This window comes from Papio anubis, unplaced genomic scaffold, assembly GCF_008728515.1.
Source record: "Papio anubis isolate 15944 unplaced genomic scaffold, Panubis1.0 scaffold300, whole genome shotgun sequence".
In the NCBI taxonomy this organism is placed as follows: Eukaryota; Metazoa; Chordata; class Mammalia; order Primates; family Cercopithecidae; genus Papio; species Papio anubis.
Genome location: NW_022163107.1, coordinates 32,894 through 49,624, shown reverse-complemented (window position 1 = coordinate 49,624; position 16,731 = coordinate 32,894). Strand labels below are relative to the sequence as shown.

The 16,731-nt window shown below is 37.6% G+C and overlaps 1 non-coding gene across 1 annotated transcript; it reads right to left on the bottom strand.

Moving 5' to 3' along the window:
- Positions 1-13,419: 13,419 nt before the first annotated feature.
- LOC116272996 lies at positions 13,420-13,547 on the bottom strand. Its single transcript, XR_004181507.1, has one exon. It is a non-coding gene; the product is annotated as a small nucleolar RNA SNORA40 (small nucleolar RNA).
- Between the last annotated feature and the right edge of the window lie 3,184 nt (positions 13,548-16,731).

Genomic DNA, 16,731 nt, shown 5'->3' with positions numbered 1-16,731 from the left:
CTTTTTTTACTTTCTTTTTTTTTCTTTCTTTTCTTTCTTTCTTTCCTTCTCTCCCAAGACTAAACCAGGAAGAAGTTGAATCCCTGAATAGACAAATAGCAGGTTCTGAAATTGAGGCAATAATTAATAGCCTATCAACCAAAAAAAGTCCAGGACCAGATGGATTCACGGTCAAATTGTACCAGAGGTCCAAGGAGGAACTGGTACCATTCCTTCTGAAACTATTCCAATCAACAGAAAAGATGGAATCCTCCCTAACTCATTTTATGAGGCCAACATTATCCTGATACCAAAGCCTGGCAGAGACACAACAAAAAAAGAGAATTTTAGACCAATATCCCTGATGAACATCGATGCAAAAATTCTCAATAAAATACTGGCAAACCGAATCCAGCAGGACATGAAAAAGCTTATCCACCATGATCAAGTGGACTTCATCCCTAGGATGCAAGGCTGGTTCAACATACACAAATCAATAAATGTAACCCAGCATATAAACAGAACCAAAGACAAAAACCACATGATTATCTCAATAGATGCAGGAAAGGCCTTTGACAAAATTCAACAGCCCTTCATGCTAAAAACTCTCAATAAATTTGGTAGTGATGGAACGTATCTCAAAATAATAAGAGCTATTTATGACAAACCCACAGCCAATATCATACTGAATGGGCAAAAACTGGAAGCATTCCCTTTGAAAACAGGTACAAGACAGGGATGCCCTCTCTCACCACTCCTATTCAACATAGTGGTGGGAGTTCTGGCTAGGGCAATCAGGCAAGAGAAAGAAATAAAGGGTATTCAATTAGGAAAAGAAGTCAAATTGTCCCTGTTTACAGATGACATGATTGTGTATTTAGAAAACCCCATCATCTCAGCCCAAAATCTCCTTAAGCTGATAAGCAACTTCAGCAAAGTCTCAGGATACAAAATCAATGTGCAAAAATCACAAGCATTCTTATACACAAAAAACAGACAAACAGAGAGCCAAATCATGACTGAATTCCCATTCACAATTGTTTCAAAGAGAACAAAATACCTAGGAATCCACCTTACAAGGGATATAAAGGACCTCTTCAAGGAGAACTACAAACCACTGCTCAGTGAAATAAAAGAGGATACAAACAAATGGAAGAGCATACCATGCTCATGGATAGGAAGAATCAATATCATGAAAATGGCCATACTGCCCAAGGTAATTTATAGATTCAATGCCATCCCCATTAAGCTACCACTGACTTTCCTCACAGAATTGGAAAAAACTGATTTAAAGTTCATATGGAACCAAAAAAGACCCCGCATTGCCAAGACAATTCTAAGCCAAAAGTACAAAACTGGAGAAATCACGCTACCTGACTTCAAACTATACCGCAAGGCTACAGTAACCAGAACAGCATGGTACTGGTACCAAAACAGAGATATAGACCAATGGAACAGAACAGAACCCTCAGAAATAATACCACACATCTATAACCATCTGATCTTTGACAAACCCGACAAAGCAAGAAATGGGGAAAGGATTCCCATTTAATAAATGGTGCTGAAATTGGCTAGCTCATATAGAAAGCTGAAACTGGATCTTTCTTACTCCTTATATGAAATTAATTCAAGATGGATTAGAGACTTAAATGTTAGACCTAAAACCATAAAACACCAGAAGAAAAACCTAGGTAATACCATTCAGGACATAGGTATGGACAAGGACTTCATGTCTAAAAACACCAAAACCAATGGCAACAAAGCAACATTGACAAATGGGATCTAATTGTAAACTAAAGAACTCCTGCATTGAAAAGCAAAAAGAAACTACCATCAGAGTGAACAGGCAACCTACAGAATGGGAGAAAGTAATTTGCAATCTACTTCATCTGACAGGGGTCAATATCCAGAACTCCTATAAAGAACTCAAACAAAATGTACAAGAAAAAAGAAACAACCCCAAAGTGGGCAAAGGATATGAACAGACACTTCTCAAAAAGAAGACATTCATACAGCCAACAGGCACATGAAAAAATGCTTGTCATCACTGGCCACCGAGAAATGCGTAACCAAAACTGACAATGAGATACCACCATCTCACACCAGTTTGGGGAATGGCAATCATTAAAAATCAGGAAAACAACAGGTGCTGCAGAGGATGTGAGAAATAGGAACACTTTTGTTAATTGTTGGTGGACTGTAAACTAGTTCAACCATTGTGGAAGACAGTGTGGTGATTCCTCAAGGATCTAGAACTAGAAATACCATTTGACCCTGCCATCACTTTACTAGGGATATACCCAAAGGATTATCAATCTATGCTGCTGTAGACACATGCACACATATGTTTATTGTGGCACTATTCACAATAGCAAAGACTTGGAATCAACCCAAATGTCCATCAGTGACAGACTGGATTAAGACAATGTGGCACATATACACCATGAAATACTATGCAGCCATAAAGAAGGATGAGTTCGTGTCCTTTGTAGGGACACGGATGCAGCTAGAAACCATCATTCTCAGCAAACTATCGCAAGAACAGAAAACCAAACACCGCATGTTCTCACTCATAGGTGGGAACTGAACAATGAGATCACTTGGACACAGGAAGGGGAACATCACACACTGGGGCCTATTGTGGGGAGGGGGCAGGGGGGAGGGTTAGCATTAGGAGATACATCTAATGTAAATGACAAGTTAATGGGTGCAGCACACCAACATGGCACACGTATACATATGTAACAAACCTGCACGTTGTGCATATGTACCCTAGAACTTAAGGTATAATAAAAAATGAAAATAAAAAAAATAAAGAACTGAGAAAATTTAAAAAAATAAAAAAGAAAGAAAACCTAGAATAGCATTTCACAAACTGTTCCTGTGTCCTATGATCAAACAAGTATAAAAACAGTGCATACACTTTCCCTTATTGGAGAAGTGAAAATGTGTATTTGAAACCTTAAGGTTCTAGAATGTTCTGCAGTTAAAAAAAAAACTGTCCAACTTTGTCTAACCCAGTATTTTCCAACTTTTTACTTCTCACCAAACAGGTTATTATCATGCCATTGAGGACATATGTTCCGAAATAATCTGTAAGGCAATGTAAAACTAGAATGTGCTCCTTCTTAAACCTAACTTGCATGTTTTTGTAACACTAATCTTTTTAAAATAGGTTTAATTTGTTACTGCTGTTGAACAAACCAAAATTCTTTAGACTGCTCTTCAAGGCCAACACATCATTTTCTTTCTAAATGTATCCCTCCATTTCCTAGAAAGACCATTTTACAGTGTATCTCAAATGCATAATGCTGTTTTGCTCTCCATATTATTAATTATATTTTTTTCTCACTTCTGAATGGCATTCACTCAGCAGTACATTGTCAAGCCTCAACTCTCATCACAACTTATTTTTTAAAGCTGCCTTCCACCACTCTAGTAACTTCAGGCTGCACAGTATAGAATCCATACTACAAATCTTAATACTTAAATTTATTTTCTTAGGACTTTGTCTTTCCTTCCCCTCCTCCCTCCTTTCTTTCCTTTCTTATCTCTTCTTTTCTTTCTTTCCTTCCTCTTTTTTTGAATTTGTGTTTATCCTACCTGTCCAAATTGATTTTATCCTTCTTGAAAAAAAATCATATTTCTTATTTAAGAAAGATCAGTGCCATAAAAACATGCAAGTTAGGTTTAAAAAAACATTTTCTAGATTTTCATTGCCTTCTGTATGTATATTATCTAGAGTAGCAACATTTTGAATTACATAAAATATATTTTCTTTCTTCATGGAATTTACAATCATGTAAGTATATGAATTGCACAAAAATGTCATTTGTATGAGGCTGCTCTTGCATTGCTATAAAAAATGCCTGAGCTGGGCAATTTTTAAAAACAGAGGTTTGATTGCCTTATGATTCCGCAAGCTGTACAGGAAGCATGGTGGCATCTGCTTCTAGGGAGGCCTAAGGAAGCTTCAAATTATGGCAGAAACTGAAGAGGGTGCAGGCATCTCACATGGCAAGAGCAGGAGCAAGAGTAAGTGGGGGAAGTACCACACCCTTAACCAGATTTTGCAAGAACTCACTATTGTGAGGACATCACCAAGGGGATGGTGCTAAACTGTTCATGAGAAATCTGCCTCCATGATCTAATTACCTTCCACCAGGCCCCACCTGCAACACTGAGGATTACCATTCAACATGAGATTTGGTGGGAACACTTATCCAAACCATATTATTCTGCCCTGGCTCCTCTCAAATCTCATTTCCTTCTTACATTGCAAAATATAATCATGACTTCCCAATAATCCCTCAAAATCTTAACTCTTTCCTGCATTAACTCGAAAGTGCAAAAAGTCTCATCTGAGACAAATCAAGTTCCTTTTACCTATGAACCTGTAAAATAAAAAACGAGTTATTTACAAGATACAATGGGGTTAAAGGCATTAGGTAAATCATTCCCATTCCAAAAGGGAGAAATCAGTCAAAAGAAAGGACTACAGGCCCCACACAAGTCCAAAATCCATCAGGGCAGCCATTAAATCTTAAATCTCCAAAATAATTTCTTTTGACTCCATGTCCCACATCCAGGACACGCTGGTATGAGGAGTGGGCTCCCTAGGCCTTGGACAGCTCTGCCCTTGTGGCTTTGCAGGTTTCAGTCACAACAGCTGCTCTCATGGGCTGATGTTGAGTGCCTGAGGCTTTTCCAGGTGCATGGTACAAGCTGTTGGTGGATCTACCATCCTGGGTTCTGGAGGTTGGTGGTCCTCTTCTTACAGTTCCACTAAGCCATGCTCCAGTGGGAACTCTGTGTGGAGGCTTCAATCCCACATTTCCCCTCCACACTCCCTTAGTAGAGGAGGTTCTCTGTAAGGGCTTTGTCCCTGCAGCAGGATTGTCCCTGAACACCCAGGCTTTTCCATATATCTTCTGAAATCTAGACAGAGACTGCCATGAGTAAACTTTTGCATTCTGTGCACTCTCAGGCTTAGCATCACATGGAAAGCACCATGGCTTATGATTTGCACCATCTGAAGCAGTGGCACAAGATACACCTGGGCCCCTTTGAACTACATCTGGAGCTGCAGTGGCCAGGATGTAGGAAGCAGTATCCTGAGGCTATGTGGGGCAACCAGGCCCTGGGCCTGGCTCCCACAATCATTCTTCCCTCCTAGATCTCCAGGCCTGTGACAGGAGGGGTTGCCATGAAGATATCCAAAATGCCTTTATGGCCTTTTTTCCATTGTCTTTGTTATTAGCACTTGGACTCCTCTTAGTAATGCAAATACCTCTAACAAGTAGTTACTCCATGAAGAGCCTGTTTGAATTCCTCTCCCAAAAAGGCTTTTTATTTCTCTGCCACATGGCTAGGCTGTAAAGGTTTTAAACCTTTACACTCTAGTTCCCTTTTAAATATAAGTTCTAACTTATTTCTTTGCTCTTGTATCTGAGCATAGGTTGTTAGAAGTAGCCATGCCACATTTTGAACACTTTGATGCTTAGAAATTTCTTCCAGCAGATACTCTAAATAATCACTCTTGAGTTCAAACTTCCATAGGTCCTTAGGGAATGAACACAATGCAGCTAAGCTCTTTGCTAAGACATAATATGTGACCTTTCCCCTAGTTTCCAGTTCCTCATTTTGATCTGAGACCTCCTCAGCCTGGACTTCACTGTCCATATCATTATCAGCATTTTGGTCACAACCATTTAATCAGTATTTAAAGTTTCTAAGAAGTTCTGAACTTTCCCTCATCTTCTTGTCTTCTTCTGAGCCCTTGAAACTCTTCCAACCTCTTCCTGTTATCCAGTTCCAAAACTGCTTCCATATTTTCAGGTATATTTATAGCAAGGCCCCAATTCTCAGTACCAATTTTCTGTGTTAGGCCATTCTTGCACTGCTATAAAGAAATACCTGAGACTGGGTAATTTAAAAGAAAAGAGGTTTCCCTGGCACACAATTTTGCAGGTTGTACAGGAAGCATGACAGAATCTGCTTGTGGGGAACCTGCAGGAAGATTCCAATCATGGCAGAAGGCAAAGGAGGAGCAATCATCTTACACGGTGAGAGCAGGAGTAAGAGTGAGAGGGGAGGTGCCATACACTTTCAACACCAGATCTCTCGAGCACTCACTATTGCAAAGACAGCACCAAAGACAGTACTATTGCAAAGACAGCACTCACTATTGCAAAAACCATTTGTGAGAAATTCACCCTTATGATCCAATCACTTTCCACCAGGCCCCACCTCCAACATTGAGGATTACGATTTAATATGGTGGGAACACAGATCTAAACCATATCACCATTTCTTCAATAAAAAAGAAATAATAATTGAAAAGCCTTTATTATTGGAATGTATGGATAGGTAATATAATAATAACATGAAATTCCAGGTAAATAGTGGATACTTAGTAAATAGCTGTTGAATGAATGAATGAAAAAAAAAAATCTGTTTGATTCTACTTTATCTCCTTTTTTTTTTTTCAGAGTCTTGCTCTGTCACCCAGGCTGGAGTGCAGTGGCACGGTCTCAGCTCACTGCCAGCTCCATCTCCCGGGTTCACTCCATTCTCCTGCCTCAGCCTCCCAAGTAGCTAGGACTATAGGCGCCCACCACCATGCCCGGCTAATTTTTTGTATTTTTAGTAGAGATGGGGTTTCACTGTGTTAACCAGGATGGTCTCGATCTCTTGACCTCATGATCCACCTGCCTTGACCTCCCAAAATGCTGGGATTATAGGCATGAACCACCTCGCCCAGTCTATCTCCTTTTTATTTTTCATTTTTCATACTTTACCCCCATTTTAGTTTATAAGTTATTTTTTATGGAAAGAGAGGAAATGAAGAACCTGTGTTTACAAGATGTACAAAACTATTGAAATCTAAATACTCATGGAATTATAAGTATCTAATGAAATCCTTTCACTCATGCAGGTGTGTGTTTGCATTCTTTTATAATTTAAGTTTGTTTATTTGATTTTGTTTTTAACAAAAAGCCAAGCTGTCTTTATATTGATAAGACTGGTAACTTTGCTGGACCTTTTCATAATATTTTCAAAGCCATACTAACATGAAAACTATACATGTGTGTGCATGCCTGTATTCTTTATAAGTCTTGGTATTTATTTATATTCTTCAGTTAAAATGTTAGCTTAATTCCTTTTCATGGGGTATATTTTTGTGTACTTGGTTCTCAGTGAGACATTTAGTTATAATTGCAGACTCCATAGTAACTTTGTGAAATATTTATTTTAAAAAAGATTTTTAAAAAATCATTCATTCAAGTGATTATTGACATACAATTTTTTATCTATCACTCAATAGCCTTACAATTTTCAGCTTCAAAAAAACTGGCCCAAGATTGAGGACTATGGTAAAACCAGGTGAGCCCATCAGATATATCTATCAGATATGTGGTGACCTATTATAAAAGAATGCTTGTCATTTCCTGCCTAGCATATTAATTTACTGCAATGTTATTTTCATAGAAAATGCTATTTAACAGGTCTAACAGAGAAGTTTTCTCTATTTTCTGAGTTAACTTGCTGGCCTCTGTCACCAAATTATCTAAAATAATGTATTTTTAATTGTCAAAAGCATGAGTGTATGCATGTGTATTTGTATGTGTAGAGAGAGAGAGAGAAAACTGCATTGTTTAGTGCATTTATGTGAAATACGTGTCTGAAAAAATGGACGAGACACCACCACCATCAGTACCACTCCACAACTATAAAAAGAGAAGCACTAATCAAAAGATATTTTATTAAAACATGCCTTTGGTTTTTCTTGGAAGAGTAGATTTCATCAGGTTTCAGAGCAGGAATATATTCAGTCTTTCATAGCACAATATTGAGGGTCCAATTATTCCACCAACTCATGGATAAATATTCTATTAATATAAAAATATTCCATTGTTATTATGGGTCAAGGGGAAGTGGGCATAAAATCTAAAGACAGAGGTAAAGTTCCCATTAAAGGTAGAGATGGAATCTTAAAATATTAATATTCCCACTAGTTGCTGGAGATTCCTTTCTGATTTTTCTCTGTATTTCTCTTAATGTTTCCATTCACACCAAGACAAAAATGAGGATGTGATTTGGAATAAAAAGTGATCTTGTATGAATCCAGACTCGCACAATGGCTGGGACCACATTGGCTCCCTGAGGAACAAAGGTAGGTGAGCCTGTAGCTCCTCCTTACTACTGTCCTTAGGAACATGGCATTCATAGGACTGCAGGGTCCTGGTGTATTTGTGAGTGAGTACATGGGCGCATGTTTACAGAAATCTCCCACGTTATCTCTCAGACACAGATAAACTTGTAAGCCACCTACCAGGCATTGAAAACTGTTCTAGCCCCAAAATATCACCCCTATCAGCCTACTAGTCAGTCAGAAATTCTCGAGTTGAGTCACCCCTTATCTAGGCCACATGCCTGTTAAATACCAATAGTTTTAATTAGGGTAGAAGTAACGTATTAACCCATTAGTAAATCTTAGCTGTTTTGTAGCCAACAGGACATTCAAGGAAAGGGACAGATGGCAGAATGCATGATTCCAGATTGATGCAGACCATGGGTATTGAGTGAAATGTGAAAATGATGGCAGGGCACAGTGGACAATGCAATTGAATGTGAATGAACATCTTGCCATTTTGAAGGATTCCAAGATAAGGATTTATCCTTGAGAGGCAAGACTTGCAATAACTACAGTGCCACATCTGCTGTGATAAGAGCTATAAGTCAGACATTAAAACATGAGTAAAACCTAATGTATTTCTTTATAAAGGTATCATCAACTAAGCTCAGAAAATCACAATAAAAGTACACAAATAATGAAAGCACAGCAATTGATATAAAGTGTCAGTAAATATTTGTCTAAATGAAAAAGCATCCCTGTAGAAGTACTAGTAATGGAACACAGAATTTCAAAGAAAGGTGAAAATGTATACCTAGCTGGACTTGTCACTAAAGACTTTAGAAAAATTAGGCAGTTGTTTTTTGTTTTTGAGACGGAGTCTCGCTTTGTCACCCAGGCTGGAGTGCAGTGGCGCAATCTCAGCTCACTGCAAGCTCTGCCTCCTGGGTTCATGCCATTCTCCTGCCTCAGCCTCCCGAGCAGCTGTGACTACAGGTGCCTGCCACTAAGTCCAGCTAATTTTTTGTATTTTTAGTAGAGATGGGGTTTCACCATATTAGCCACAATGGTCTCGCTCTCCTGACATGGGGATCTGCCCACCTCGGCCTTCCAAAGTGTTGGGATTACAGGCGTGAGCCACTGTGCCCAGCCAAAGTTAGGCAGTTTTAAAGGTTGGGTAACAAAATCTCCTTAAGCTGATAAGCAACTTTAGCAAAGTCTCAGCATACAAAATCAATATGCAAAAATCACAAGCATTCTTATACACCAATAACAGACAAACAGAGAGCCAAATCATGAGTGAACTCCCATTCACAAAGAGAATAAAATACCTAGGAATCCAACTTACAAGGGATGTGAAGGACCTCTTCAAGGATAACTACAAACCACTGCTCAATAAAATAAAAGAGGACACAAACGAATGGAAGAACGTTCCATGCTCATGGATAGGAAGAATCAATATTGTGAAAATGGCCATACTGCCCAAGGTAATTTATAGATTCAATGCCATTCCCATCAAGCTACCAATGACCTTCTTCACAGTATTGGAAAAAACTACTTTAAAGTTCATATAGAACAAAAAAAGAGCCCACATTGCCAAGTTAATCCTAAGCAAAAAGAACAAAGCTGGAGGCATCACGACTTCAAACTATACCACAAGGCTGCAGTAACCAAAACAGCATGGTACTGGTACCAAAACAGAGATATAGACCAATGGAACAGAACAGAGCCCTCAGAAGTAATACCACACATCTACAACCATCTGATCTTTGACAAACCTGATGAAAACAAGAAACGGGGAAAGGATTCCCTATTTAATAAATGGTGCTGAGAAAACTGGCTAGCCATATGTGGAAAGCTGAAACTTGATCCCTTCCTTACACCTTATACAAATATTAATTCAAGATGGAATAAAGATTTAAATGTTAGACCTAAAACCATAAAAACCCTAGAAGAAAACCTAGGCAATACCATTCAAGACATAGGCATGGGCAAGGACTTCATGTCTAAAACACCAAAAGCAATGGCAACAAAAGCCAAAATTGGTAAATGGGATCTAATTAAACTAAAGAGTTTCTGCACAGCAAAAGAAACTGCCATCAGAGTGAACAGGCAACCTACAGAATGGGAAAAAATTCTGCAATCTACTTATCTGACAAAGGGTTAATATCCAGAATCTACAAAGAACTCAAACAAATTTACAAGAAAAATAAAACCACCCTATCAAAAAGTGGGTGAAGGATATGAACAGATGCTTCTCAAAAGAAGACATTTATGCAGCCAACAGACACATGAAAAAATGCTCACCATCACTGGCCATCAGAGAAATGCAAATCAAAACCACAATGAGATACCATCTCACATCAGTTAGAATAGCAATCATTAAAAAGTCAGGAAACAACAGGTGCTGGAGAGGATGTGGAGAAACAGGAACACTTTTACACTGTTGGTGGGACTGTAAACTAGTTCAATCATTGTGGAATACAGTGTGGCATTTCCTCAAGGATCTAGAACTAGAAATACTATTTGACCCACCATCCCATTACTGGGTATATACCCAAAGGATTATCAATCATGCTGCTATAAAGACATGTGCACACGTATGTTTATTGCGGCACTATTCACAATAACAAAGACTTGGAACCAACCCAAATGTCCATCAATGATAGAATGGATTAAGAAAATGTAGCACACATACACCACAGAATGCTATGCAGCCATAAAAAAGGATGAGTTCATGTCCTTTGTAGGGACATGGATGAAGCTGGAAACCATCATTCTCAGCAAACAATTGCAAGGACAAAAAACCAAACACTGCATGTTCTTGCTCATAGGTGGGAATTGAACAATGAGAACACTTGGACACAGGAAGGGGAACATCACACACCGAGGCCTGTCATGGAATGGGGGGAGGGGGATGGGACAGGATTAGGAGATATACCTAATGTAAATGATGAGTTAATAGGTGCAGCACACCAACATGGCACATGTATACATATGTAACAAACCTGCACGTTGTGCACATGTACCCTAGAACTTAAAGTGTAATAAAAAAAAATAAAATAAAAAATAAAAAGATAAAATAAAGGCTGGGTAAAGATGTTAGCAGGTTGATATAAAAGGAAGGAAGAAATGGAGAGCATGTCTGGTACACAAAGCAGCATTAACTATGGCAAAGGGTTGGGAAAGTTGAACAAATATTTAGGAACCTGATTATAGTTCACTTCAGTTACAGCACAAGAATCACATAGGAGAAACAGTGGAGATAAAGGAAAAATGAATAGCCCTGTTTTAAGGGAGAACACTGAAAACAATTAAATGTTGGACTAAGATGCATGTATTTAATGACAAATGCACTGAAGATTTTATTGGAATTTTAAAAACAGAAAATGACATCATTGTTACCTAAATTTAAAAATATCAATCCTATGAAATGGAAGTCACATGGAAGATTAATGACAGGAAGAGACACCAGGGTCCATCAGATGTCCAGGATGGATATTCAGGACATGTAGCAGAGAATCTTTAGAAAAGTGACTAGTTTGTGAGGGCATAAAGGATGAAAAAGGGTCAGAACAATTTTTGAGTTTCAATTCTACAAAGTTGTCATGTAGGGTAGTTTGCAGAACGGGTAAAAAGGGCAAAAGAGAAGACAATATAGTGTTTGTTCTCATTTGGTTCACAATGGACACAAAAAGGAAAATGTTCTCCAGATATCCAGTGAAAGATTTTGGCAGGCAGTAGAAAATGTAGCTTTTGTATTCAGGAGGTCATCAGGTATAAAGGACAATTTCTGTGTGGGATTTACAGCGAAGTCGACAAGGCTTGACTAAGAAGCAGAATGGAGGATCTGGTAAGCTGGGGAACATGAGGAGTTAGCATGATCTCCAAGTTTACATGACATTTCTAGGAACAGGAGAAGAGATGAGAGACTTGAGGAATTATTCAAGTATGAGAAATAGCAAAATGCTCAAGTAGATGAGGGAGAAAATCACAGAGAAGAAATGTCTGAAGAACTCTATTAAGTGGAATCATTTAAAAATGACTAAGGTAATTCCTTGCTGACAAGCTCATTTTCTAGAAATGATGTAATATGATGCAACAACCTTTACTTCTAGCTTCTCATCTATAAATAACCTTGAGAATCTTAAAAAGTGAAAATAAAGTTTATCTTCTAGCTTAAAGGAAAACATCTGTGTTCATGTGAGGCAGACTCTTGCTTTGACCATTAGTACATGGAACATATGTGTTCTAAACACACGTGCCATAAACAGGTGTGGCTTCATCAGGGTGCTCTTTCTTTCTTTTTTTAACAGTGTAAAGAGGTGTGTTTTTGTACATTGCATATATGTAACATTAGGCAAAATTATTTAAGGTCAATAAACTTTTATTTGAGGAATTCCATATTATGATTTCTTTCACTGCCCATCAAGGTCACTTTAGATCCCCTAAAGAACTGGTGTCAAAATTTATCTTCAAAATATTTATCTTCATATTAGCCCTTTTTAATGAAACTGATGCTTATTTTAATAAGCATAATGATTATTCATTTATTATGTCCTGTCATCCCATAATTATTTTATTTTGGTTTCTGTCATCTCCTTTTCACATGGATATACTGATGAAGCCTTCACAATTCACCTATGGAAAAATCAAGAATCTTTGGGGTCTAATTTCTTCAACCAACGTACTTTAGGGTCATTTATAGTACAGGTTGATTTGCCTGGTTCTCAATTTGAAACCCTAAGCAATCACACTCAAGAATAGTACAGACGTGTGGAATATGCCTTTAACTCCAGACATCATGTTCCCAAGATGAAAGCTTTTAAAACAAAATGCCATCTTATCTATCAAGTCAACATTAATTTTGGAATACAAAATTAATACAGTTGATGATTTCCCTCATATCACATACTTTTTAACTATCTATTCTATAGTCTTAGAATCAACCTTTATAAATTAAGAATCAGGTTCTGTCTTTGTTGCCCAGGCTGGAGTACAGTGGTGCCATCAAAACTCAGTGCAGCCTCCAACTCCCGGACTCAATCCTCCTGCCTCAGCCTCCCCTTCCTGAGTAGCTGTGACTACAGGCACATGTCCCTATACCCAGCTAATTTTTAAATTTTGGGGGAGATAAGATGTTACTTTCTTGCCCAAGCTGATCTTGAACTCCTTACTTCAAGCAATTATCCCATCTCAGTCTCCTAAGGTATGGGGATTGCCAGCATGAGCCAATGAGCCTGACCTGGAACCAACCTCTATGGTTATCAATACTCTCATCAGTTAACTGTCTCAGGTATCATAATATTCCTTCTTATATGTATCAAAACTCATACTGAACAATGAGTTCCAGTTCGCAAAAGAGGATTTATTTTTCACATCCATCCGTAAGTCTTTGTCCACAAGTTAAACAAAAACAAACATAAGTGCAGTCACCGCGGTTTTCTTGACCACTAAACTCCAAACATCATCTTTGCCTGTGTGACCAAGAAAACAAATTCTAGCTGGACTTTTTAGTAGCTATAGAGAATGACAACCAGCAAAGTGACTCAAAATATAAAAAGGAATGCTTGAATTGCCTCCTAATAATTACTCCTATTACCAAATGGTGGTCAGTCATTGTTTTCTCCTGTTTCTCAGTTTTTCACACGCTTTCTGATTATAATAAATTTGTGTGCAGCAGGGGAAGAATGTAGTATGAAGAACTTAGTTATTTCCATGATTGTTGCAGAAAATAAAGGAACTAATGAGTTGAAGAAAACTAGTCTGTGTAACAGATTTTGTGGCCTTTGAAATTATTTCAAAAACTCATAAAGTGTTTTTGTTTCATTCATTTCATTTATTTATTCTAAAGATTTACTCATTAAATATTTAATCAAATTAAATAACTAATATAATAAATAGCATTTAGGCTGTGTAGAATACTCTGGAGAAAAAAAACAAAGATAAAGAATTCATGGACTCTGCCCTCAGGGTGCTTCTGGTCTCACAAGAAATATAAGGCATAAACAAGAATAACTACAATGCTAAGTAAAATATTGTCAAGATCAACTTTCATTTCTCTTATAGAGTAACTGGTGTCATCAGTATGACCTTTCCATCATAAACAACTGTAAAAATGAAACACAGGCACTATAAGGGTGTGATACTTGAAAGAATGAAAAGACAGAAAGTGAGCTTCCTGATGGTTCCAGCCTTTTGCCTGGAGGCACTTTCTAGAAATGATGCGGACATGTGCTATGCAAGCAGAGAAGAGCGATGTCACTGAGATGGGTCGTCAGAAATCAGAGTTCAAGGCTGCCAGTCAGGCTACAAGTATAGGAAAGGGAAACTATGGGAAGAAGTGGTGCTGAGAAGCAGCCATGGAAATGTACATAGCTTTATGTTCTTGAAGGAATACTAAGCAGCACACAGAGACCTCACTGAAAAACCAGGCATTTATCTGAGACATCAGAATGCATAGAAGTACATCTACTCTATATCTGTAAGACTGGCTTTATATCTACCTTTACAAAGCTTTTACAGACCATTGGAAAATGAAGCAAAACTGTTAGTAAACTGTCTACCAAAACCAAACCATCACTTGTAAAAAAAATCTTGGTTTTTGATAAAGTGATATTTCACAATAGCCACCATAATGTTCATTTTTATTACTAGATATAAAAAAGTGACTAATAACTAATGAATTTTTGAAAGTCATTAATTATAGACCTAGAGAAGACAAAGGTGTTGGAATTAGCAGACAAATATAAAGGAAATAATGAGCATAATTAGTAAATTGGATATTGAGGAAACCATATCAGAAAATCTGAGGAAATCACAGGAAGAAATAACAAAATGAAGCACACAGAATAAAATGCTGAGATATTAAATCATAACAGTCTTAAAAACAGTGGGGCAATATCCAATGTTCTCACATGCATGTAATTGGACTCCTAGGAAGAAAGGAGAAAGAAATTGGGATAGAAAACACATTTGAAGAAATAGGCCCAAATTTTCCAAGTTTGCTGAAAATATCAACTCTTAGATCCCAAGCATTCAATAAATTACAAGCAGATTGAACATATACACAACAGTAAAAAATTTGTAGAACTATCATAGATATGTCTCTGAAAAAAACAATGATAAAAAGCAAACCTTTTTTTTTTTTTTTTTTTTTTTTTTAGACAGAGCCTCACTCTGCCACCCAGGCTGACTCCTGGCCTCAAGTGATCTGTCCACCTCGGCCTCCCAAAGTGCTGGGATTATGGACATGAACCACTGCTCCCAGTCTGAGAAAGCTTTAAAAAGCAACAAAACACTAAGTATAATACACCACAAATAGAAGGAAAACATAAATAAAAAGTATATTTCTTTCCCATCATTGTACTTTTACAAAAAAGACAATGCAAGTCAGGAGACACGGAAATTCTATTTTAAAAATACTGAAAGAAAAGATAACGTGTCTGGGCCGGGCGCGGTGGCTCAAGCCTGTAATCCCAGCACTTTGGGAGGCCGAGACGGGCGGATCACGAGGTCAGGAGATCGAGACCATCCTGGCTAACACAGTGAAACCCCGTCTCTACTAAAAAATACAAAAAACTAGCCGGACGAGGTGGCGGGCGCCTGTAGTCCCAGCTACTCAGGAGGCTGAGGCAGAAGAATGGCGTAAAGCTGGGAGGCGGAGCTTGCAGTGAGCTGAGATCCGGCCATAGCACTCCAGCCTGGGCGACAGAGCGAGACTCCGTCTCAAAAAAAAAAAAAAAAAAAAAAAAGAAAAGATAACGTGTCAATCTAGAATTCTATAACCAGTGAACATTTTTTTAAATGATGTTGAAATAAAGACATTTAAAAATGAACAAAAGTTAGAAGAATTCAGTACCACAAACTTGTACTGAAAGAAATGTCACATAAGATTCTTCAGACTAAAGGAGAAAAATGTCAGATAGAAATTTGTATTACACTTCGAAATGAAAGCCATGGAAGTAGGAAATACACTGGTAAAAATAAAGATATTTTCTTTTTTAAAAACATTTTTTAAAAATTGAACCTAAAATAATGGTAATGTATTGTAAGGTATACACAAAATGAAAAAATATATACAACAACAGCACAATAAAGGATGAGGGAGAAGTGAAAGTATGTTGTTACAGATCTCTCACCTAATATGTGAAATGGTACGTAATATTGCTCTTTTGACAGAGACTGTGATATGGTCTCCATTTGCATTCTGCAAACCATAGACCCACCCCTAAAACTAAAAGTGTATTGTTAATGAGACAGTAATCAAGATAAAACAGAATACACACATACACACATACACGCGCGTACACACACACACACACACACACCTTATTAATCCAACAGAGGGAAGGAAAAGAAGCAAAGGGAAACAAAGAATAGATAGGCCAAATAGTGGGAGAAATGACAGGATGTAAACCCAATTACATCAATAATTACTTTAAATGAAAATGGATGAAACACTCCAAATTAAAAGTACAAATTGTACATCTAGAAAACACACAAGATTCACTATATGCTTTTAACAGGAGATTTATTTTAAATATAATAACACAACTAGACTAAAAGTACAAAGATGGGAAAAGATATACCATGCAAACGTTAATCATAAAACA